This window comes from Pangasianodon hypophthalmus, chromosome 20, assembly GCF_027358585.1.
Source record: "Pangasianodon hypophthalmus isolate fPanHyp1 chromosome 20, fPanHyp1.pri, whole genome shotgun sequence".
NCBI classification, from domain to species: domain Eukaryota; kingdom Metazoa; phylum Chordata; class Actinopteri; order Siluriformes; family Pangasiidae; genus Pangasianodon; species Pangasianodon hypophthalmus.
The window spans coordinates 18,347,966-18,371,654 of NC_069729.1; the positions used below are offsets into that span (position 1 = coordinate 18,347,966).

At 38.2% G+C, this 23,689-nt stretch overlaps 1 protein-coding gene across 7 annotated transcripts in view; it reads right to left on the bottom strand.

The window, feature by feature from the left end:
- The window catches only part of LOC113537889 (band 4.1-like protein 1), a 101,094-nt gene extending 90,739 nt beyond the window's left edge, over positions 1-10,355 (bottom strand). For 6 of the 7 annotated variants that reach the window (XM_026932574.3, XM_026932577.3, XM_053226952.1 and 3 more), the window contains exon 1: positions 10,199-10,355. The gene's annotated coding sequence lies outside the window, so the exon portion shown is untranslated. The remainder of the gene's footprint in view (positions 1-10,198) is intronic. The other variant, XM_053226951.1, reaches the window with a different exon arrangement.
- Positions 10,356-23,689: the final 13,334 nt, after the last annotated feature.

Here is a 23,689-nt window from a genome sequence, read left to right on the forward strand (position 1 = left end):
CTAGGTCTTTTAAATGTCAGGCTAATTGCTTTTGATACTTATTTGTCATGAAGTATGTTGTTGTGATTTTAATACAGGATGTGTGCAAAGGTTTGTGGGTCCACAGAATCCACTGGAGATGCAGCGTGGTGAATAGATCTGTAATAACGCTGATGATGTCACTAAAGCGCCGGTGCTCATTACCACCTACTCAACCCTCTTAAAATTACCATGGCAACAGAGTAGCCCCCATGTCCCATAATCAGCAGTGCTTGTTCTAGGGCTGACTCCACACTGACGGCAGTCCGGGATGAGCTATGAAAGGGTGAATGCAAGCATTAGTATTTTAAAAAGCACTGTTTCTCTGGCATTGAAGCCGCCAAAGGAATCCATTCATGTAAGGAATTGCAGATTCACTCATCAGACAGCTGCAGGGGGACCGTAAGACACAATCCTATCCTCATGAAATTGATGTAACTACTTAATGTAATCACACAAGTCCCTAACTTCCCTTTCAGCACCGTACAGAGCTGAGCAATTGTACTGTGGTATATTTTCAAGCCTATTACAAAAGCTGGAACAATATTGAAACTGGTGTTGCAAATTCAGTCTCTCAAAAAGAAGCCTCACTTGGTCCACATTTACTGATGCACAAAGACAGGACCACATGGTCTCATTCTCTATCTCTCTATCTCTCTATCTCTTTATCCCCATTCTTCATGAGAATGGATTTTATTCTCTGTGATGATTTCTGTGCTGGACATGACCGCATTTGCCCTTTGGCTAGAAAAAACAGAAAGCTTGGGAACATTCCACACAGAGTGAGCGAGACCACCGGCTTTAGCTCCACACACACACACACACACACACCCTCGCACACACACTCCTCCCCACTCCCATTCACCAACATTACAGAAGCAGGACAACAAGCCCCAAAAGGCACTCGGGTAATGATCGTAACATTTGCAGACCTCTAATGTGCTCTAATGTGCAAACAAGCGATGAGAATCAAGATCAGCGGTGCTGGAGCAGAGCTTCTTGAAAAGTGCTCTGACTTGTTCTCAGTGGCTCTCAAATACCGGGAACTGCTGCCTCGTGGATTTGAGTTGCAAATAACAGCTCTGTTCCAAATCGATCTGCAGGTCACACACACAAATGTCAGCTTCTAACCCTGCCACACCTCCCGCACCTTGAACACACACACACACGCTGATAGTTCTCTGAAGGTCCTGAGACGGGACAGGTTTAAACAGGTTCTAGTCAATCAAGCGTAACTGTTCCATGGGGATTATGACTAGCTCAGCTAACAATTTTAGGCTAGCAGGATGTTTTATGAACATTTGGCTCTTAGAGCCAAAACAGTCATTGCTAGCAGCCAGCATTGTTAGCTACTACGATACATTTTCATGCCCCTCATATTAGACTGTGAAACAGTGCAGGTCTATGGAGAGATTTGGGTCTGCTTCTGTTTTTGCTTTTGTTAGGTGTCATAAATTTCTGAGTTTCACAGGAAAAATACAGTGCAAGACCATGCAGTCTTTTAAAAAAGTGTTTTATTTAAATCCATTACACCACTGTCTAAAAATAAATATAATACAGTGTGTTGCATAAGTATTCAACCCCTGACATTTTTGGACAGCTTCCACTAGGCAGACTCGTGGTTCTGCCATATTCTTTCTTTCCATTTTTTTTTTTTTAAATAATGGATTTAATGTTGCTCTGCAGGATTTTCAAAGTTTGCGATATTTTACATAAGCGATATAAGCCCTGACTGAAACATTTCTAGAACTTTGTCCCAGACTTATTTTGATAGCGCTCTCATCTTTATGATGCTGATTGTTTAGGTATGGTCTAATTACATGACTCTAATGATAACTGATTGCACCAGAATTAATTTACACGGGCAAATACTTACACGATCTGAACTTTTCTTAATTGTAAACAATATTGAAAACTATATTGATTTTTCACTCTGGTTCAATATTACGGGATATTTTGTGTGCAATTATGACATATAATCCCAATTAAGTCCAAGTTCCAGGTTGTAACAGTCCAAAATGTGGAAAAGTTCATGGGGGTGAATACTTACTCAAAGCGCTGTAATAACATAACGATTCTGATATAATTATATTTACAAGACCGTAACTCAGAATCAGATAAAATCTCAATGTATAATTGTGTAAAAATGGCTTTACTACAACTTAATTTTGTATTTGGTAAAAATAACACTGGTTCATATTCAAGCATCATTGAGGCTGGCTGGAATTTTACAGAAGTGAGAGCCAAAGTGTGCAGAAGGAACAATTTCTTTAAACAGCTTACTTGAGAGAATCAATGGTATTTTTTAAATGAAAAAAAAATTGATTTAATAGTTTTCCTACCCTTCATTTCTTTTGAAAGCATCTTTATTTTTCAGAATAAAAATAATAAATTTTAAGACTTTTGCAAAGCACTGCAGAAACGGCCTTTTTATATTTTCTGAATAACTGAGCTGAATGTTTCACATATGATTTCAGAAAGTCAAGGACATTATACAAATTTATAGAGAGGTTTTTTTTTTCTTCAAATTTTTTGGTATGGCTCAAATGAGACACATATATGTACGTTATTGTAAAGAGGTGAACATTAGGTAGTGTAGCTATAGGCAGACCTGCTCAGCCTTGAAAAATCAAATTAAACTTGCATCTTATTAGTGAGAGAAACATACAGAGGTAACATACCGAAGCAGTAATTAAAACAGCATGTGAATTTACTTTCCCAAATCCAAGTGTGGCCAAAAGCGATAACAGACAGACTGGACCCAAGAAATGATTAACGACTAACTAAATAGGGAAGGCTGATGAATAATTAAATGAATAAATATGTGTGCAAGCGCCGTCTGCTTTCCTCACACAATAGGATTTATTTGGAGGGGAACACAAAAGAAAAGTGACGTCAATCTTTTGTAGAAAAAAATAGTGCCATAGTTGTGGTTGCTCTCACACAAAACTGAGGGAAAAAAAACAAGAGGCCTAAAAAGAAAAAAGACGGGACACCGGTTCTTCCAAGTGTGTGTATGTGTGTGTGTGTGCATGAGTCTGAACACGTCCCTACAGGCTGTGTGAATACAGAAACACACATGACGGGAGGTTCTGGCTTGGTGACATGTGATGTTCTTCTGCAACACGCTGAAATAAATTTTAATAAATGTTTATTAACAATGGGAACGAGAGTCAACACCCTGTTCACTAAAACCAGATGTACTGTTTTCCAGTATGAATATCAACCTGAGCTATCCTCCCTCCCTCGAGGTGTTTGTTAAAGCGTAACAGTGAGAGCGAGCATGTGTGTGTTAGTGGGTGTGTGTTGGTGGTTGTGTGTGCGTGTGTGGCGCTACAGTGATGTAAACATTAGAGTGCGTTTACATGGTGAGGCTTGGCTCCCTTCCCCCTCTAAGCCCTTAAATATTTTTGAAGCAAGTCACACGTACTAAGCCAAGCTTTTTATAAAGTACACTTTTTTATTATTTATTCATTTCTTCCAACCTTCCTGTGCAGATTTTCTATTAAGTATTCTGAGAAAAAAGAACAGAAAAGACAAAAATCAAGCAAATTGCAGGATTGGGCATTATTCAAATTGCAGATTAATAATGAGGCAGTATTTAATGTATAAAATCATGGAAGATGTACTTATAGTGCTTTTATATCTCTATCTCTATTTTGGCCTAACAGCTGGATTGAGAGGTTTTCCAGCTGGTGAGCAAACACGAATCGATTCTCCGCTGGCGGGGATCTCTGAATAGTCTTACATCAGCTTCAGCTACATTCATCTGCAAGAGGTGAGATGAAAGCTGGAAAGATCAAAAAGCGGTGATGAGGATTTCAGCACCTACTGACCCGCAGCCACAGGCCTTGTCCAAACTAATACAGATTATATTAAAAAACATGACTTTTTTCACCGTTTTGGCCTTCTAACCACACTCAAATGGTGCTTTCAGGGCGAGCTATATTTGAAAATGTCATTTTCAGCTTATCATGTGAATGGAAATCACTGCGTATTATCTTGTGACTGGCTCCTGATGGTCACGTGATCTCAAGCCACATCCCAAACAGATAATAAGTTCATTCGACTGCGTTTGTTGGAGTTTTCTATTCTCTAGAGTTTACACAGAATGGTGCAAAAAAACAAAAACATCCAGTGAGTGGTGGTTCTGTGGCCGGAAATGCGTTGCTGATGAGAGAGGTAATAGGAAAATGGCCAGACTGAATTGAGCTGACGATAGCTCACATAACCACTGTTTACAACCGTGGTAAGCAGAAAAGCATCTCAGAATGCACAACACATCAAACCTTGAGATTGATGGGCTACAACAGCAGAAGAGCACATGGGATTCAGCCAAGAACAGGCATCTGAGGGTACAGGATCACTGAAACTGCACGGAGGAACACACGGGAAAAACATTCCCTGGTATTTTTCAAATTTTCACCTGTCCAGTTTATTTATTTTTCAACACACTAAAGGTTACTTCCTCTTGTTGTCTCAGGGCGTTTTTCTTTGCCACTGTCGTATCGGGCTCACTTATTAGCAATGATGATGGACAAAAAAAAAAAACAAAGCCTCTCAGATAGGTCTTTTTAGTCCAAATGTGAACTTATATCAGTGTTCCTCCAGTAGGATTCAACATGGTACATTCGTGAATAGAGGCTTTGCTGGTGCAACATACACATGATTACACGTTACACACATGATGTGAGGTAACTGTTTTGCTCCAAAACTCATTTGTGTTTTTGTTTTTTGAAAATTCGTCATGTAAATGAGAATAATCTTCAAAAACAAAGCTAAACAACAATATGACAGTGATCAAAGCTACAGGATGTAAATGTGAAGTCATTTTCCAAACATGCCTTTAGCTTCACTATGAGACGTGAAATGCAAAGCAGCACATGAGGTTAAATATCGCCATCACTGTCAGCTTTTTTTCCGTTTACTGAACTGAGATTGGTGAATTAGGGAACACCTGTTTCACTTGCACCCATCTGTAACTTCACTACACCCTTATCACTCCTTATCGCAGTGTACCATGCAGAATGAAAACAAGCTGATAACTGCTTGCATGCCGATTTGTGCATAAAATTTCTCAAGGCAGGTCTGAATGCAGTCGTAGAGTGGAAACTTCAAGACTGCCTTGGTTCAGTGTGTAATATAGAGCAGATGCTTAAAATACAGTCATGACAGATGGATTTCAGGGTATTATTTAATTGAAACCTTGGAATGATAAGGTTCTGTCTGACAGTTATGTCATTTAAGATACTGAGCATTAAAAAAAACTAAACTTCAGTAGCGTAACACAACATTTACAGTATTAACTAATTCCAAGGCCTTGCATCGTAAAATTGTTTCTTTTAATATAATACTAAATATACAACTCGGATGTAACTACTGACGATGTTACGCTGTTACAGGCTAAAGTTAGTACACAAGTGGATCTCGACTGCAGTAACAGGAAGGTTTTTTCATTTTCAAGTAAGATTTTTCTTCCTGATTGTATCAGGATGTGTGCTGAGTCACTAGATACTGACCATACTAACACTTCAGCAACTCTTGTGAAATGTGAACTTATAAAAAATGTTTATTAATCCTGCTATGTTGCATGATATTTGAGCTAAAACCCTGGTTGCCTCTGCCAGGAGGTTAAAACACAAACACAAATAGTAGCTTCACCAAGCCTCATGGTAGTACAGTGGGAATTCTGTGTTTGGCCGAATATCATCAACGTGTTTGCTGAAAAAAGGAGGACTATAGATAGAAGGAAAGAGAAAAGAACCTGATAGCCACCGTAGAATCAGTGGTTCTTGTGAAGATCTAGTACAATGTTTTAGCTAAAAACCTGGTTGCCTCTGCCAGGAAGTTACAACTTGACCATCTGATGTTTATCTAGCTCATTTCATTACAATGCATTGTACAGTATTTACATGCAGCTTGGCATAAAACTAGTGACTAATATGTAATTTGTATTGTATCGTTCAGCCGTGTTCATGTATTTACATCCATCCATCACACAATCTTTGGGATTCAACAGCACAAGCAATTCATCTTTAGTAGGAGTGTAAACCTCAACCTTCCACATGATTAGATACGATTTAGATTCTTAAGGCAATGATATGTTTTCGATTCATAAGCCAACAATTTGATATATGAAATATGTCGAATAGCTTATATATGATAATTTGATATTCTGCTGTGATACAGTATCGTTTCATAAGGTAACGATTCGATATTGATGATACCTCTGAATCTGCAATGAAACAATATGTTTGATTCATATGGTTAAAATTTGGCAATAAAACTGATATGATATGATATGATATGATAATATGATATGATACAAACCTCCAATCAATATGTGAACGAATCTGAAGTACTCCTACGGCTAATTCGCTCATGATGATGATGTAGAGAAAGACTGTTTTAAACATCTGCGTTACAGACAGGTCACTGTACTAGCCTGTTAAATTATTTACACACCAGTTTAAAAATATGAATGATTTCTTTTACATATCAGTTGTCTAGTAATTGATTTCAGTTATAATCAATAAAAATCAAATCAATGATTGTTGCCTTTTACATCAATGCACTGAATGCATCAGATCGTTACACCCCTGATCTTTAGTGGTACAAAGCTGGTAGCCAACTGTAGCACAGGAAGCAGGGTTTGGTGGAATACTGGATGAAATAAATACCCTAAATAGATTGTAATCCTTCAAAATGTCCGTCAACTTCAAAGAAGTATCATGAAGAGCGAATTTTTCAGTGTTTAAACTAGGAAAACCTAAACTAGAGACGACTATGTGGGTTTTGATTCTAGCCAAAGTGCCACTGAAGTGTTGTAAGGAAACCAGAAGAAATGTTCTTCAGCCTGTTACACCTGTGTAACTACAGAAGAGACGGAATGAGGATCTGTTAAAAGAGTCACAATCCTCTCACGTACCTACATCTGGCAGAAGTGAAACTGATACCAGTGCAGTGATGTAATTAGGAATGCACTGATCCCTATCTTTTTTCCATTTTAGATAGAATATCAGTGTCCGAGCTCTAAATATGGGACCACATATCGATCCCATAGTGACATCCTCTTAGTAACCAAGCCGATCTCTGCATCGCCAGGTTACACGAAACATGAGGAATGCATGTTGCGTGATGTGAGCATGATGTGTGCACGTGCAAGATCTGTGCTGTTTCGGTCAACATGACACACGTTCACGGCACAAAAATACGTCAGCTGTTGAGTCAGTAACATTTTTGCACAGTTAATATAAGCATTCTAATAAGAATGTTTCCTTTGTATTACATATTATAATTTTATATTTACAGTATATTTCCTTCAGGATCAATAAAGTTCTACATTATCTTAATTTATTGGAATCGAAACACAACATCTAATATGACATCCCACATTAAAATCAGATCAGATCAATATACACTATATTCCATCTCTAAATGTGCACACTTCTGCAGTAGTTCCATTACACGCCGAAAAAAAGTGATGCACTGGATGCTTTTTATTCAGATGAGAACACTTTCATCCGAATCCACACAACATTGTGTTGATGTAGAACCATATGCACATGTAAATCAAGTAAATATAATGCACTGCTTAGAAATAAAGTCAAACTGTACTTGTCCTTATCTCTGCAGCGGTACAGTCAAGGGTAAGTGTGAGCAATATGACAACACTATCATATCATGATACATGAGGGCATTTCTACTGTACACAATATGCATCACGGTATAGGTTTGCATTAAAAAACAGTAGTGTTGCACTAAGGTTTGATGGTATTTTAATTTAATGTCTACAAAAAATGTTATTATATTAAAAATATAATTATTAAGCACCAAAAAAATGGGGTAGGGGGATAAAAGATTCTGTGAAAAAAATGCAGTTTTTGAAAATAAATAGATAAATAAATAAAAGGATTATTAATAATCAGCTGCTTCCAAGTTCCAATAAATTTGTAATTATTTAAAAAAAAAAAAAGGATATAAAATGAGCACAATACCCCGTTTTGCAGAAAAGTGAATTGTGACATAATTGTTATCAAAATACTGATATTTTATACAACAGTTAGTTCCGGTCCACTAATTGGACGAGAGGCGTTTCAAGAGTGTTTAAACTTCCTATAACCTGCGTGTATCACTCCGCTCATTTGTGTTCGGCACGTAAAAATTCCACTTCCTACTGTATTCCTCAGTTACTACAGTAGAGTTAGCGACATCATCAGCGGACATGGCAAACGATACTTTTAACTTCAAATATGAAAGCGTGTCAAACGAAGAAGGGAAGCCAATTTTACCAGTAGCACCTTTAACAGGAATGTACAAAGCAATGTGAGCTAGCTAGCTAGCCAGCTAGCCGACATGCTAAGTGTGTGTGGATTGTTTGGGATCTATTTCCACTAGCGAAGCAAAAATAAGCAGAACATTTGGCCATATTGTGTCAGAAATGTCACTTACTCCATATTCATTTCTTGTTTATAGAACTGTTCTATAAAAACAATATCTCACTTGCAATCGTGCGGTTATACTGAATATCAGCACAGCTATGATTAGCTACAGCACTCGAACTGCGAGCTCGTGCCTACGACAAATCACAGCCATGCCGATATTCAGTATATCCACACTCTTGCTTGTGCGATATTGCTTAATTATCGCTATATTGCCCAGCCCTAATCACCAGGACATCGTTTGTACCTTTAGCTTTTAGAGTAAAGGTGGTCCTTTAAGGTAGGAGTGGGCGATAATGCAGAAATATCATATCACGATAGTTAAAGACATTTCTACGATACACAATATGCAGCACAATATGTATGTTTGCTAGCAACCTGCCAGCAAAACAGTAGTGTTGCGGTTAAAAAATTGTGAAAAACTGAATTTAATGATCATTTGTGTACAAAAATAAAAGTATAAATAAATAAAGTATGTTAACTTGTTATCATTTTACAATTGTGAAATTGTTTTCATTAATAAATTGTTTGCTGTGTTCAAGCCATCATTGAATTTTATCCACAGACTCCATATGAGGGACTTATGGACAAACACTAATGCTAAAATGTTTTATTTGGAATATCAGACTTTTTCATTGTAGCCTTAAAATCATTTTAATTATTTAGAAATTTTGATATATTGGAGAATTCTTTGTGATCATCGTCCAAGATTCGCTTTATTTATGGGAAGCTGAAAATATAAAGTTGAAGCACGTTGAAAAAAATCAGCTACTGCCAATCAATTTGTAATTGCTTTTTTTTTTTTTTTTAAGTTATATCACAATACCTGCGATATCTCAGAAAAGTGTACTGTGATATCATTTATCACGATATGGATCTTATATTGTCATATTGCCCAGCTTTATCTTGCGGTCCAATTGCGTACTTTTTTTTTTTTTTTTTAAGATGCACTGTATACAAGTGAAACACACTGTAGTACAGTTTGGTGCCTTTATTTCTGAGAGTGTACAGTTGCATGTGTACTGTAAGAGCAAACCAAAAAAATAATAAAAATAATAATCTCCTGGTAATGTGTTAATTTTGAGGAGTCATGCACGTGCCCTTTAGATGTTTCACTGTTTGTGCATTACATAAGTAGCTTCTGTGTTACTACAGCAAGTCACTGTGCACTGGATATTATTATAATCAAGGCAACAGTGTGTTCAGAACAGGCTCTGTGAACACACACGGCAGGGTTTAACAGCTTGGAGAAATATGCAAAAAAAAAAAAAAAAACATTATTGTCATTTCAGTGCATAACTGCATTTACAGTGTATAGGATAAGGATACCCTTACTCCTTACCCTTGATGATGGCCGAGAATGATACTGTAATCTTAAAATAATAATAATAATAATAATAATAATAATAAATCTAAGTGAATCAGGATTTGTGCAGGATTGCAGGAGTGGTGTTCAGCTTTGACAGCTAGTTTGTGTTTTATTGTGTGTTCAGTTCTGTATGCATTGTGTATACTGTGTAGCCTACATGGTTGTGTTTCATGCAGAAGGAAGATGCGACATGCAAACACACACACTGACATCCAAACATGACATAACATTCAAATATGCGACTTCCACGACAACCAGTGGGATTTTAAAGTAGCGACAGTTTCAAGGATAAAGAATAAACAATAGCAATAATAAAAAAAAGAGCAGAAAACATTAGAAGCTCTGATCTTATCCGAATTTGTTGACCTACCTGATAGCACGCGCTCCTCCGGGCGCGGAGCGTCAACACAACCGACCAGATGAGTGTTGCGCGCGAGACGCTGCGGTGGCAAAGAACGCGCGCGCTTGCCTGCTTACCGAGCCCGCGAGCACCGGAGGAGGAGCAGAGCACACAGAGAGAGAGAGAGAGAGAGAGAGAGAGGAGGAGGGAGGATCTACTGTAGAACGGATGAGGCGTTTTCTCTCCGCGTGCCTCTGCGCCTGATCGATTTTCCGTCCTTTTTTTTTTTTTGCGCGTGCAATCAGAATACAGCGACCGACCGGCGCAATCTTCCAATCGATGAAGCCAAGATGACGAATCGCGATTATGGTAACTGACTTCCATAAAACACAGGTCTCCTAATGCACTCCATAAGCCCAAGGAACCTGTAGCGGTTTATCTGTCGTGTTTAATTCACTACTGCTCTATCTCTAGATAGTAAATTAAAATAATTATAGGCAGCAATGATCCAGATGTTCCACCTCAGCAATCATTTTCTATTAACATTGCAAAACTATTGACCCTTCTAAAGAAACACATGCAAATTACCAGCCTCAAAGAAATGATTCGTGAGGCTGCCTCTGCCATGAGGTTAAAGGTGTTTTCACACTCGGGCCATGTACTCGAGTGTGCACTCAGGACCGCCGGATGGAAGCGCTCGTTATCGCAGGCTTGCGTTCGGATAGAAAGATCCTTTCCGAATCGTTTCCGAATGCAGTTCTGTAAAGCGCATTTGTGCACGCAGGTTTGCAAAAAGGTAGGCACTAGGTTCATCCATTTGCATGTTTTTTTTATTATTTTTCATGGTACAGAGACTCAAGCGGGCAATAAAAACCGTGTTTTGGATGTCATCGTGCAGGAATACCTGCAAACGCAGAGCTGATTTCATATACAGGCCCAAGAGGGACAAGACATGCCTTTTTCTGCCACAAAGGTGAACTGCAATAACCATCTCCCCAGCATCACCAGAGTAGAAACAGGAAGTAACATGACGAGATGAACCAATCACATTACTCAGCATGCGGCACGGAGAGCGCTTAGCTTCCACACCTGATGCGGACCGTGCCGTGGTTCAGTTTAAGCGAAACCCAGACCAAGAGAACCAGGGATCAGATCTCTGGGACAAACATTAGTCTCAAATTTACAGAACTGATCCCTGTGGAAAACCTTTTCTCTGAATTATACGAGCTCATCCACATGCACAAACCTGATCCACATGTATGAAATGTGAACTTTTTGAAATGTAAATCAAATATTTAGCTTGAGTTAGTGTTTCTAAACTAAAAAGTCAGGCTTTAAACCAGTCTGTAATTTTACAGAATTTTTATATAATTTCTGTACAATATTTGAGGAACTAACAACAATGCTGAGGTAAGTACTGTCGAATTACAGTTTTGTTGCTTTTTCAGTGGACTTCACAAACTTCGCATGCTAACAGACGGGAAAATATCCTTATCACCATTTTTCTGCACGAGCCCGGATCATGCTGATTGATGATGTAAGCAGAACATTGTCATTTTCTTTAACTGCAGGTCTATCGTTAGGGGATCATAGATTGTACAGTCTGTTATAGAAATCAGCCAAGACTGTATTAGGATCTCATAGAGTGTGACAAGTAATAATCTTAAAAGATCACTGAAATCACAGAGACTAAAACTGGCGTTAGTGTCCAGGAGCTCTGTAGTTCCATAGGCCTTGAACAAATATCAGGTTGCACACATCTGAAATCATTTTTTTCATCCATCATACTGGGGAAAACAACACAATAACACAGTAGAGCCAAAATACATTTTATTTAAAATGTCCTTATCAGACGTGACCAAAATCAAGCTTTTTGGCTGAACACAATCAGCACGTTTGGTAGAAAAAGAGGAACGTATGAAAAAAAAATGCCCCCAAACCAAATGTAAAATATAGATGTGGATCATTGATGAATTGGTGTTGCTTCGTGGTGGTCCAGTGGCTCTTGTTAAGAGTGATTGCGTTGTGAAATCTGCTATGTAGCAAGACATTTTAGCACAAAATATTGTTTAAATGATAGTAAAAAAAAAAATTATGCCCGCAAAAATACACCAAATCGACAGAGAAATGGTTGTGGGCAGAAATTAGTCTCGGTTTCTGGATTTGAGCTCCTCCCCAAATAGGAAACTGTGGTCTGAATGGAAGAGGACATCCACGTGCACAAACCTACGAATATAAACGAGTTTGGATAAAAAGGCTGTCCGTGAAGGAAAGCTTCTACAAGTGTCTCCCGTCATGTTTGAGGATGAATACTGTTGTTCACTGCTGGGGTGCCAATATTTTTGGAAGCAGTGGTTTTTTTTTTTTTTCCAGAAAGGATTGTACTTTCAAAAAATAAATATTGTGTTGACATCAAACCATACAGCATTCTTATAACAGATTTCAGCTCAAGCTTTTACTCATTGCATGTGTTCTTCATTTTAAATATAATAATTTATGCTCACTTTAGTAAAGGGTGCCAATAATTTCGGAGTTGAATGTAGGCCTTTACCGATATAACATGTTTTCAGCTCAATTATTCGCAATATGGATGACATTCTGTATATACAAACACACACAGAACTCCTTCACACACTTAGAGATCCTCCATGTTGGGTCTTAACATTTTCAACAAAAATAAAAATGGGTCATTTTGACTGTTCATCATGTCATAAAGTGCATCCCTGATTCACGTCTGATCGATTTTTCCATCTCTCAGACCTGAACTCGGCCTGTGACAACAGCTTGTCCTCCGTGCAAACAGTATCAAGTGCCTGTGTCCAGCAGTTTAGGCTCCATGCGTCACTGCGTGTTTACCTACAGATGGGCCTTCAGTGGAAAAGTACAGCATCGAGAGAGTCTAGCCAAGACACAGAAGTACGGGCGGAAATTCTTTCTTTAAAAGAGAAACAGGTTGTGTCCTGCGAGCGTTCTGATAAACTAAATTTCTATTTGAAGTCTAAACAGATGCTCATTTGCTTATGGTTGGTGTGTATGGTAGGATAGCACTGTTTACTTGTAGTTCCATGAGTACTGAAATGCCCCCATATGGACAAACTTTAACAGCTTATATAAATCTAAAGTGTAGGTTTGGCCGGAAATGTTCTCCTAAATATTAGGGAAGTGAATTATCCACCCTAATCATGTCAGTGTAACACATTCTAATGTTTAGGTCATATGTTATTTTATATTATTTGACATCTTATCCCACAGCACTGTTGAATTCGCTATAATCTTCTTTAACAGCAGCTCCGACAGTAGCACAGGTCTAAAACACAGGTTTATATTAATGCGCTCTTTGTTATACCTTATCGTTTCTATGGTAACAGCTAATTCACAGGAACTTCTGTAGTGGACGATTTACATTACCTTAGTCCAAAAGTAAAGATTAAAAAGTGTTGTTATTTAACAAAAAAAATGTATAATCGCTGATCCTTCAAAGCGAAGCTTTCTGTAAGGAGACTGATGGAAGGAGTCTCCAGTTTCAGTGCTTTGTAACAGTATGTTTTCCGCCCTGGGAAAGTCTTAAGGACAGACGGCTAGGTGCTGACCAGTTTCTCTGTAACATGATCAATTTTTGTCAGTGTTACGCCATCATATTTTTCATCTGTTTTTAGTTACATGTGATGTTGTGAAACATCTCGCAAAACAAGTTATGTTATAGCAGCTATAAACAGACGTTCCCTCACCACCCTCTCTTTGTTTCCCTTTTCTTGATGTTAATAAGACAACGTGTCATGTTACTGAGAAACCAGAAACACTGTTGCATTGCAAACTTCACCTTAGAGAAAACTTCACCATACCGACAGTTATACATCATATACAATTATACGTTAAAAAAATTACTAATCTCATGTTGTTTGAAATGTTTGCTTCTTTCTAGGAATAAGTGCTTGAAATAACAAAATAAAAATAATATTCTGAAATAGGCATAATAATAATAATAATAATAATAATAATAATAATAGTAATAATAATAACAATAACAGGCATTAGATTTGTTCTATAGGAACCTTTTAATGAGACATTTTCAGTAAATTTAGTCTATATTCAAGATATTTCACTACTTATGATATCTGTGTAAAGACAAAATGTTAACAGAGTGAAAACTTAAAAAGTAAAAAACTTTGAAAAGAAAAAAAAAGTGGGGGGGGGAGGGGTGGAATAAAGTAATGAGGGATTTGAGCCAAAATGTCAGTAATAGGTGCAATTAAAATTATGTGACTCCAGAAGGTCAGAGTTACTATCCTGCCTTAAACTGCCTTTAAATATCAGTGATTTTTAGGCTTTGTAACTGCACTTTAATATGCGCACACACACGCACACACGCACACACACACAGCCAGACAGAGAGGTACAGTAGCTGTCTCTTTTCCCAAAGGAGCGCCTGATACACACTCAACATCTCATTATCTAAGCCCCAGGTACTAATGTGTGCTTTCTTTAATGTGGGAAAGTGCTGACCAAATATATCTCTGTCTCTCTCTCTCTCTCTCTCTCTCTCTCTCTCTCTCTCTCTCTCTCTCTCCCACACACACACACACACACACACAGCAGCAGCGCTAGAGATAAATGGATAAATATTACCCGACTGGAACAGACCACTAAACTTTTTCAGCACTAACTCGTCCTGTCAGCGGTGTTTGATTCCTGTTGCCCTTCAGGACATACTAACCAGGTCCAATTCTCTAATCCAAACCCCAGGAGAGGTCACAGAGGTCAGGTTTTAGAAGAGCAGAAAACAGACGCAGCTTGAGCTGCACACAAATCGATGCTCATCAGATCACAGAGGAAGATCTTCAGTATTTCACCGAGAATCACAGTCATGTCATTGCTGCTGTCTAGAACAAAGTGAAAGCTGCTGGATGTAAGATTTCGCCCTCTCGGGTCGAAAAATCCTATTGCAGACTACATTTCACAGCGTGAGTCATGCTGTGTCTGATTTAACCATGCCGGTTATGGAAACAGAGTTATTTAGTGAAATTATTGATACAAAATATACTTAGCAAAAAAAGGTCACATTGCATAATCTAAATAAACAGAAAAGCATTCACTTTACTATCTGGAGATCGTGAGTTCAAATCTCGATCGAAACTGTAGCTGGGAGCCAAGGGAGTGAAATTGGCAGTGCTCCATGTGTGGGAGAGGCAAACTCTGCCCTGTCAATCACAGCAACTCTAGCCAATCAACAGAATCTGTGAGCTCATGTATTAGGAAGGGGGTAGATAGCGCTTTCCTCCAAGTGTGTTACACCGCCTTGTGATGCAGCATGACAGCAGTTCGAAATGATGCTGCTGGCTGGCTTCACAAGTCTTGGAGAAAGCATGTGTTAGCCTTCACCACCCCCCCTTTTGGTAGCTGTCGCTACCTAGATACCATTAGCTGGACTTTTAGCTAGCTAGCAAAAAAACAACCCATTTGTTGATGGGAAAAGCCCTAGCTGGACTAGCTAGCAAAAAAAACAAGCTCTTGTTGATGGGAAAAGTCGTCTCTATTATAGTCCTTCAGCACTGTGTGAAGCTGTACCAGAAATCTGTGGACGAAGTTTTGGCTGTACTACTTTCAGGTGTGATGATATTTTCCAAGCTTGTGTACAACATACATATATGTTGGAAAACTCCTGCCAGTTCAAGCTCAGCAGCTCTGACTGTGAATTACTACTTCAGGATTGTCAGGTGACTCAGCAGCTCAGGAACTTCATGCTTTAGAAGCTTTTTTTTCTCTCCTGACTCAATATTATTTAAGCACTGTAGCATTGAGACACTGAGGTTGAACTCACTACTACCATTTTACACTGATCTAACTTCAGCCGCTTGGACTTGAACCTTCACCTTGTCTATAATGAGTGAAATGGTAGGCAGGTGACGGATCAGCGTAAACCGACAGCTTCTCTCGTTTTTTTCTTGGCATGGTTGGGTGCAGTGCAGCATGGAGAAGTGCTGAAGCAAGGCGAATGCTGATTAAATGCAAGTTTCTCTCTCTCACCCACTCTCTCTCTCTCTCTCTCTCTCTCTCTCTCTCTCCAGCCCCACACCGCTCACACCTTTAATATTTCTCCAGCCAAGCCTTTTCACTCGAGCCTGATGACTCTCAATTGCAAGCATAGATGAATAATCAATCGATGCTGTACCCTTCAGTGGGCTTTGAAAACAATTCACGTGCTGTTTACTGTCAGGCTGCGAAGAAAGAAAAGGTTTTTCGGCCTGCGAGAACAAGTCCTCCTGTTGTCCTGCTGTTAAAAAGAAATGGTTATTACACTAATTTGGCTTAATTAAAATGATCATTCACTCTCGCTTGAATATTAATCGGGCGTCCTGGTCAGAGTTAATTAATCAGTGATGATACACTGATGTTTTATTTTTTTATATAGCTGCTGAATGTGTGGTAATAACTGGTCACAATTATGCAATTATTAGCTTTGCTATTCTGCGTTATCTTTCTTATTAAAAAAGGCCAGTCATTGTGAATACTTTTCCTTCACTAGGTCAAAGGGAAGTCTACAACTCTACATTCTCTACAAGACTGAGCAGCCTGCCAATGTTTAATATCCTTCCATGTTATTCAGCAAAGCAAAATTGATTGGGGCATTCAAGCGAGATAGATACGCAGCTGATCCTTTAATATTTTATTTTTCTACCATGCTGTGTTCAATTAACAGGAGCAAAAGCCATCTATAATATTAAAGGTTTCACATTAAATCAGAGCATGTCTATTTATCAGATTTCCCTGGAAGCCATTAATCTTGCATAAAAAAGTAGGTTTTTCCAAACAGAAATTTTGATAATCAATAAATGTTTGTTATTTCAAATCCCAAAAATATGTAAGAGTGGTAATGCAAGATTCTTTAGAAAGACCTTTAACGCTTTAACGGAACCATCGCTGAGTCCAGATTTACATTTCTCACTCTCTCACATGTCCTATTAGTTTGACTGAAATTGCTAAATAAGAAAAGCACGTTGGGGTGTGCTGTTATAGGAAACTAATAAATGACAGGGTGGTGTGATGTGGTCCGTCACAAAGCGAAGTTACTATTACCACCGCAAAGTTGATTACTTTCCAATAACAGCACGTCCCAAAGTCCTTTTCTACCACAGGAATTTGCCGATGCTAACAATTTTTTAAAAATTGATTAAAGTACTTTTTATCTGATTATAGATACATATGTTAGCTCCTGTTATCACTTACATTATAGCAAACAGTTGTTCACTCACCACCCTCTCTTTTTTCTCTCTGTCTTGAAGTTAATAGGATTTAAAAAAAAAAATCAATAGTCATGTTGCTGCGAAACCAGAAAGAACGAACTCCTCAGTCCTCAAGACTTTCCCGAGTCAAGTTACAGCTTTACTGCTCACTGTTACAAAGCACTGACACAGGAGACGTCTTCCATAAATGCTAAATAAACAATTACACGCATTTTTAAAATCATTTATGTGGAGTGTTCACAAGTCCCTGTGAAGGAGTTGTTACTATAGAAACGATAACGTATTAGAGCGAGTGCATTAATATAAACCTGTGAATTTCAGCTGCACTACTGTCAGAGCTGCCGTTATAATAAATTAATCAACACTTTCATTCAGCAGCACTGTGGTATAATAAAGACTGAGGAATAATCTGAAAAGCCTGTACAATTTCTGGCTTTTCAGCTTTCTTTTGAAATTGGGATTAGTTTTAAAACAAAAAAAACCTTGGAGATTAGAATATTATTTCAAAATCTTTTAGATCAGAAATTACCCTGGCAACAGAGCCCAGCCGGATGACATTGCGCTGTCCCTACCATCAGCTGACGTGCATCTCTTGGCTCTAATCCACTGCCGCCGCTGCGTTTGGGAATTTTTCAGGAACCTGGCAGCCGCCGATAAGGACAGCTGGGTCTGCTCATTTGTACTGTTTTCAAAAGACTCAAAAGCAGCCTGCCGCATCCTCTCTGTCTGCTCTCCTGCTCTCCTCTGCCTCCTGACCTGGAAATAAGTGTTGTGATGTCTCCACTCCTCTGTTCTCTACCTGGGTATCTCTATTTTTCAGTCCTCCAAACAGTGGACTGTTTGCTTTGCATTTTGCAGTTTCTCTGTATCACGAGATGTTTTTTTTTTGTTTTTGTTTTTTTTGTCTTATGAGTGAAACAGAGGCCTGTGATGGGTTTATTGCTTCTATAATGTAAGCGAGAACAGGAACTCACTTGTTTCACGGTTGTTTCACAACAATAAATGTAACTATAAATGGATAAAAAGTATGATCAGTTGTTCATTTTTGGTGAGTTGCTGTGGTATAAGAGTAATAAGACACTCCAGGCCCTGCTGTTATAGGAAAATAATCAACTTCGGAGTGTTATACAGTGTTATAATGATCAGATGCATTACAAATTTTTAAATAAATTCTACTGTTGTATTGCCACAAAATCAAATTCCCAATAGGACAAGAACTGTGCTTTTAAGAAAACCATGACACCTTCCAGATCGAGGTTATGTCAGGACCACGGGTGTGTACCACACTCCAGATAGTGCAACAGTGTACAGGGACACACCCTGTCATGCACCATTGGCCGTGTGTGACCCTGCGGCAGCCATGTTTCCGCACGATGGCCCTTGTGCCCTCACAGCTGAACAGGAAGTGAGCTCGCTCATCCTGAGCTCGGACTTCTCACATCAGCTCACATTACACGCCCAGTCTGGAGCCATTACACGGGTTAGGAATACTGAAGAGGAATAAAAATAGGACATTGTTCAGCCAAACCAGAAATATGAACACTGCTAGGATTGGACATTAAACATTGCAAAACTAGAAAACAAACAAGATGGGCTAAAACAAACTAATATGGCATGGAACTTTTTCTGCTTCCCAAAATGTTTAGTCTAGCAACTAATAGCTGAATTCTGAGCTGGCGACTTAAGTTAAAAAATTACATAAATATTTACACAAGAAAGTTAACTGTGCATACAAATTAGCCATGTAGCCATGATATACTAAATCTAGGTGATGAAATCGTAATGTGTGTGCGTGATGTAGGCTACCCTTAACAGTTTAAATTCACTTCACCAAAGTTTTTGTTCAGTTCAATGCGCTCTCCCATAAGGAAATTGTGCCCATGGTTTGAAGGATAAGCTGACCGAGCACTCTTGTGCTACTCCTCTGCTATTGTACTAATAAAAAATTTGTTCTTAGAGATAAGCAATGTCTCAGATAAGATGCTGTCTCCTTTGATGTCATGCACAAAAAAAAAAACCTTTCCAGGCACTTTAAAGGATGATACTGTTAATTCATTCATTCATTAATAGTGTGATGCTTACTGTATGTATTTAATATTGGACTCAAATGGCATTCCATCATTTTTTTGAGTGTATTGACAGCTCAAATTGAGAAGAAAAGCATCACAGAACATGTGTGATGAACATGTTTATATATATATAAATTCCCAAAAGGGTGACTTTGCCAAAAGGGTGCCAATAATTCTAGAGTTGACTGTCAAAGAAGAATTTAATTTAATTCCACTATTTCTCTTGCACAGGAATAAACATTCGTGATTATCATTTTTGGAGTACTAAAACAGGACAGAAGGCGTCCGTGTTTGTGAGTGTGTTCTCTCAGAGCTGTAGCTTTCTCAATTTGGATTGCAAATGCAGAAAAAGAGATGCAGTGAGACTCAGAGTTTGTAATTAATCTACCAGGGCGTCGCCTCTCAGATGTGCTGTATGCCCTCTCTCCAGTTCTTTCTCATCTGAGAACCACAAAGCTCTTTGAGCTCGCTACTGAAGTATGGAATGATGCTGTGTTAATAATCCTCTCTGGCATCCTCTGCACTTGTAAGAATAATTAATCAGATCTCTTCCTCAAGAACCGTTCGCTCTTGTTGAGCTGCTTAGATTCATTTGGTTGTGCGACATATTATACGTTTTGTGTATATATGCAGCTCAGTAGATAAGACATTCAGATGTTCTGATAAGACTTCTGATTGGAAGGTCATGAGTTCAAATCCCAGCACTGCCAAGCTGCCACTGCTGGGCCCTTGAGCAAGGCCCTTAACCCTGAACTGATCAGTCATATAAAAAAAAGAGATGTCGCTCTGGATAAGTGCATCTGCCAAATGCTGTAAATGTTATAAACTTTCGGGTGATAATATTAACTCCAACATTGATTATTTTTCTATAACAGCACACCCGCAAGTGTTATATTCCTTACTTAGCACATGGTTGTCATGAATTAAGAGTTATCAAGGTTAACTGTTGATACCTGATTTTAAATAAATAAATACAAAGATTTAAAAAATAAATACTCAGGGAAGCACTGTGGTTTGCTTGTTGAAATGGAAAACGACTGAGAAAAAGGCCACAGGGACAGAAAGAGGAAGAGGAAGAGGAAGAAACAGAGGATGTGGTTAAGGAAGAGGAAGAAAAGGAGCAGCGTTTAAGAAAAAAATGAATTGGTTATGAAATAAACAGGATATCATTTCAGAAAAATGTGCTGGCAGTTGTAAAAAAATAAAAATAAAATAAAATATTCAGTGAAGACTCCCTCCCTGGGAGAGAATAAAATGACTGGACCTGTTTTTTATCCTGTGATGTATAAGAGTTCCTATGAGAGTGATTTATGGTAGAGGAAAGGTGAAAGGTGAGTAGTTGCTTCAACTGTCTGAGCAGAAAATGGAAATCATTGTGCATAATTACACACTATTAAAAAAAATTCTTTTGAAAGGGTGCCAATAATTTTGGAGTTATTTTTATTATACTGTAAAGGATATATATATATATATATATATATATATATATATATATATATATATATATATATATATATAAAATACATTTTAATAATGCATACCAATTATTTGAAAGGGTGCCAATACTTCTATTGGAGTTGAATGCAGGGTTTGTGAGTGTGTGTGAGTGTGTGTGAGTGTGTGTGTGAGTGTGTGTGTGTAGCACAGTGTGAATTCATTGCATTCTTCACACGAGTCTCTCACCTCCCCTTTAACTGGTGACAGGTGGCCTTGTGCATTCACTAGGAACCTGAAATCCCAGCGGGGTGTGTTTCTCTCTCTCTCTCTCCCTCTCTGTCACACACACACACACACACATGCACATACACACTCTCACAACCCTGTGCCCTCTCCATCTCCCTTTCCAGCTACCTCGATTTTCCTGATAGTGCTGCTCCTCCATTTTGGCCGGCACCGTCTCATCTCATCTCCATTTTGGATTTAGCAGAGAGCGAGAAGCCTCGGCCAACTGCAGGACACGGGCACAGAAAAGCCTTCACCAACACACACATTGCTCTCTTTATCCTCAGCACACTGAGGCATTGATCACGGCGCCACGTGGCATCGCTGCACAATTCAGTGCATCTTGCCGCCACTATGTTGTTTAAAAAAAACACGACTGCGAATAAATAGTCATATTTAATATTCAGAGATCAGATTACAGAGCGTAGCCAACGTTCCACAGAGTGATTTTTGGTTTAGAAACACTGGCGAGGCAAAAGATTTGGAGATCAGAGAAAATGAATGGCTGTAAAAGGATCCTCTGGAATAACAAATCCCGAGCGTTTGTTTTGCTTTGTCAGAGTAGGGTTTAATGGACTCTGCTTGTGATATCTATATTTTCTTTTTCTTTTTGCTTTTGCAGTCTACTTTTTCCTATTGTTTCTCCACAAAGCTCTCATATACACAAATTTATCCTGGAAGAGAGACATGATATCAATAGTACGCTCCATTTGCTAACTAATAATAATGCTAACATTCTGGTGGATGATAAGCCCTATTTGGATGGGATTAATTTCACATTTCCAGGTGATTTTTATGATTTTACTTCCATCCAGTGTTCTTTTTGCTCCTCCCCTTATAAAATTACACCAAATTACATACTGTTTTTTGAGCAACTTTCCATTTATGTGATCATTTTAATCTCTTCCACATTGACACATCAGATACTGCACCATATTTATGCATATTTAAGCACACATATCCATATTAAACACATCACGAATGCTTCGGAGATGTCTCAGCTTACTTGGTATGGGTTGTATAATGTCCTGTCCATACTGCCTACACTGAGAGCATGAGAATGAAAATAAAACCAATCAGAAGAGTGTGATCCTGAAGGCTGTTTAAATGAGCTATTATAATAGCTACATACAGTATATAAACCCATGTTATATTCCCATACGCAACAATATGATGCAATGTTTCATTTTATAAAAATAAATGAAGCAATAAATGAAGGTGCATCACTGTAAGTTCCTTAATCTTTTACCATCTGATGCTGCAGAATAAATAAACATGATCATATGACATATCATGTGTGATGCAAATATTCAAGTCGGTAGACAGAAAACCCCTCTTGTGTTAATTTATTTGCTGTCCAGATGTGAGAGTTTTATCACATAGGACACGTGTAAAAGTCACTACGGACGTCACCTCGTGAAACTAACCCCATCCGTGTAAGACTACAGCGAACCAGAGGTTGATTTGAGCGAGTGATGTGAGAGAATGGCTAAAACTAATCATAAAAACCATTAATCAATCTTTTAATTTAATTCTTTTAATTAAATTAATTAAAATTCATATTTTACATTTACACTGGGGGTAGCAATCTAACGATTTGGATTGAAACATTGATTTAAAAGGCAAAGCTTGAAATGAATCAAGGCAACAGTCATTATTAGTCATTATTGATTATTACTGATGATAAATGATTATAAAGGGTAAGAAGAAAATAATTCACATTTTTTTAAACTGATGTGTAAATAATTTAATAGTCTAGTGAGGTGTTTTGTCTGTAAATTGTGAATTAACGGTAATCCAGATTTTAAACCATATATCGATCAGAGGTTACTAAATTACATAAAATCTTATAGCACATTTAGTGGCATCATAAAATATCGAATCATTGCCTTAAGAATCAAAATCCTATCATATTGTGTGGAAGCCTGAGGTTTACGCCTCTCCTAGTGAGCTGCCTTGTATGTGTAGCGAGTTATTCGTGTCAAACTAACAGCTTTACGGTAAATTAGTACGCTAGCTAGTTAGCTACCTATCTGACTAGCTCATGCAGGTTTTGCCAGCTTGTTGCATCCTGTGTCGTTTGTACATCATTTGTATAAAAGCATCAACCAAATGAATAAATGTAAATGTTTGGCTTTTAAAATTATTCAAATATTTGCTGTTCCCTGCAGTCAGAGCAGTGACATTAATACACCAATACACAAGAACAAACAAAAGACATACTTCTGCATAGAGTCTTCTCCGTACATCCTGCTTACTGAAGCCGCTCGGGTTTGGCCGTGTTCTTTGTCCTGTTTCTCTCATTGTCTTTCACGTCATGAATGAGGACGTAGTAGATACATTGTCCTGCGCCTCTTCTTCCTCTTCCTCTATCACTTCATTTCCATTTCGCTGAACAAAACAAAGAGCTCACATGAGATTCACTTTATCTATGTATTTATCATACCATTCTCGAATTGAATTCTCGAATCTGATTGGTCAGAACGTGC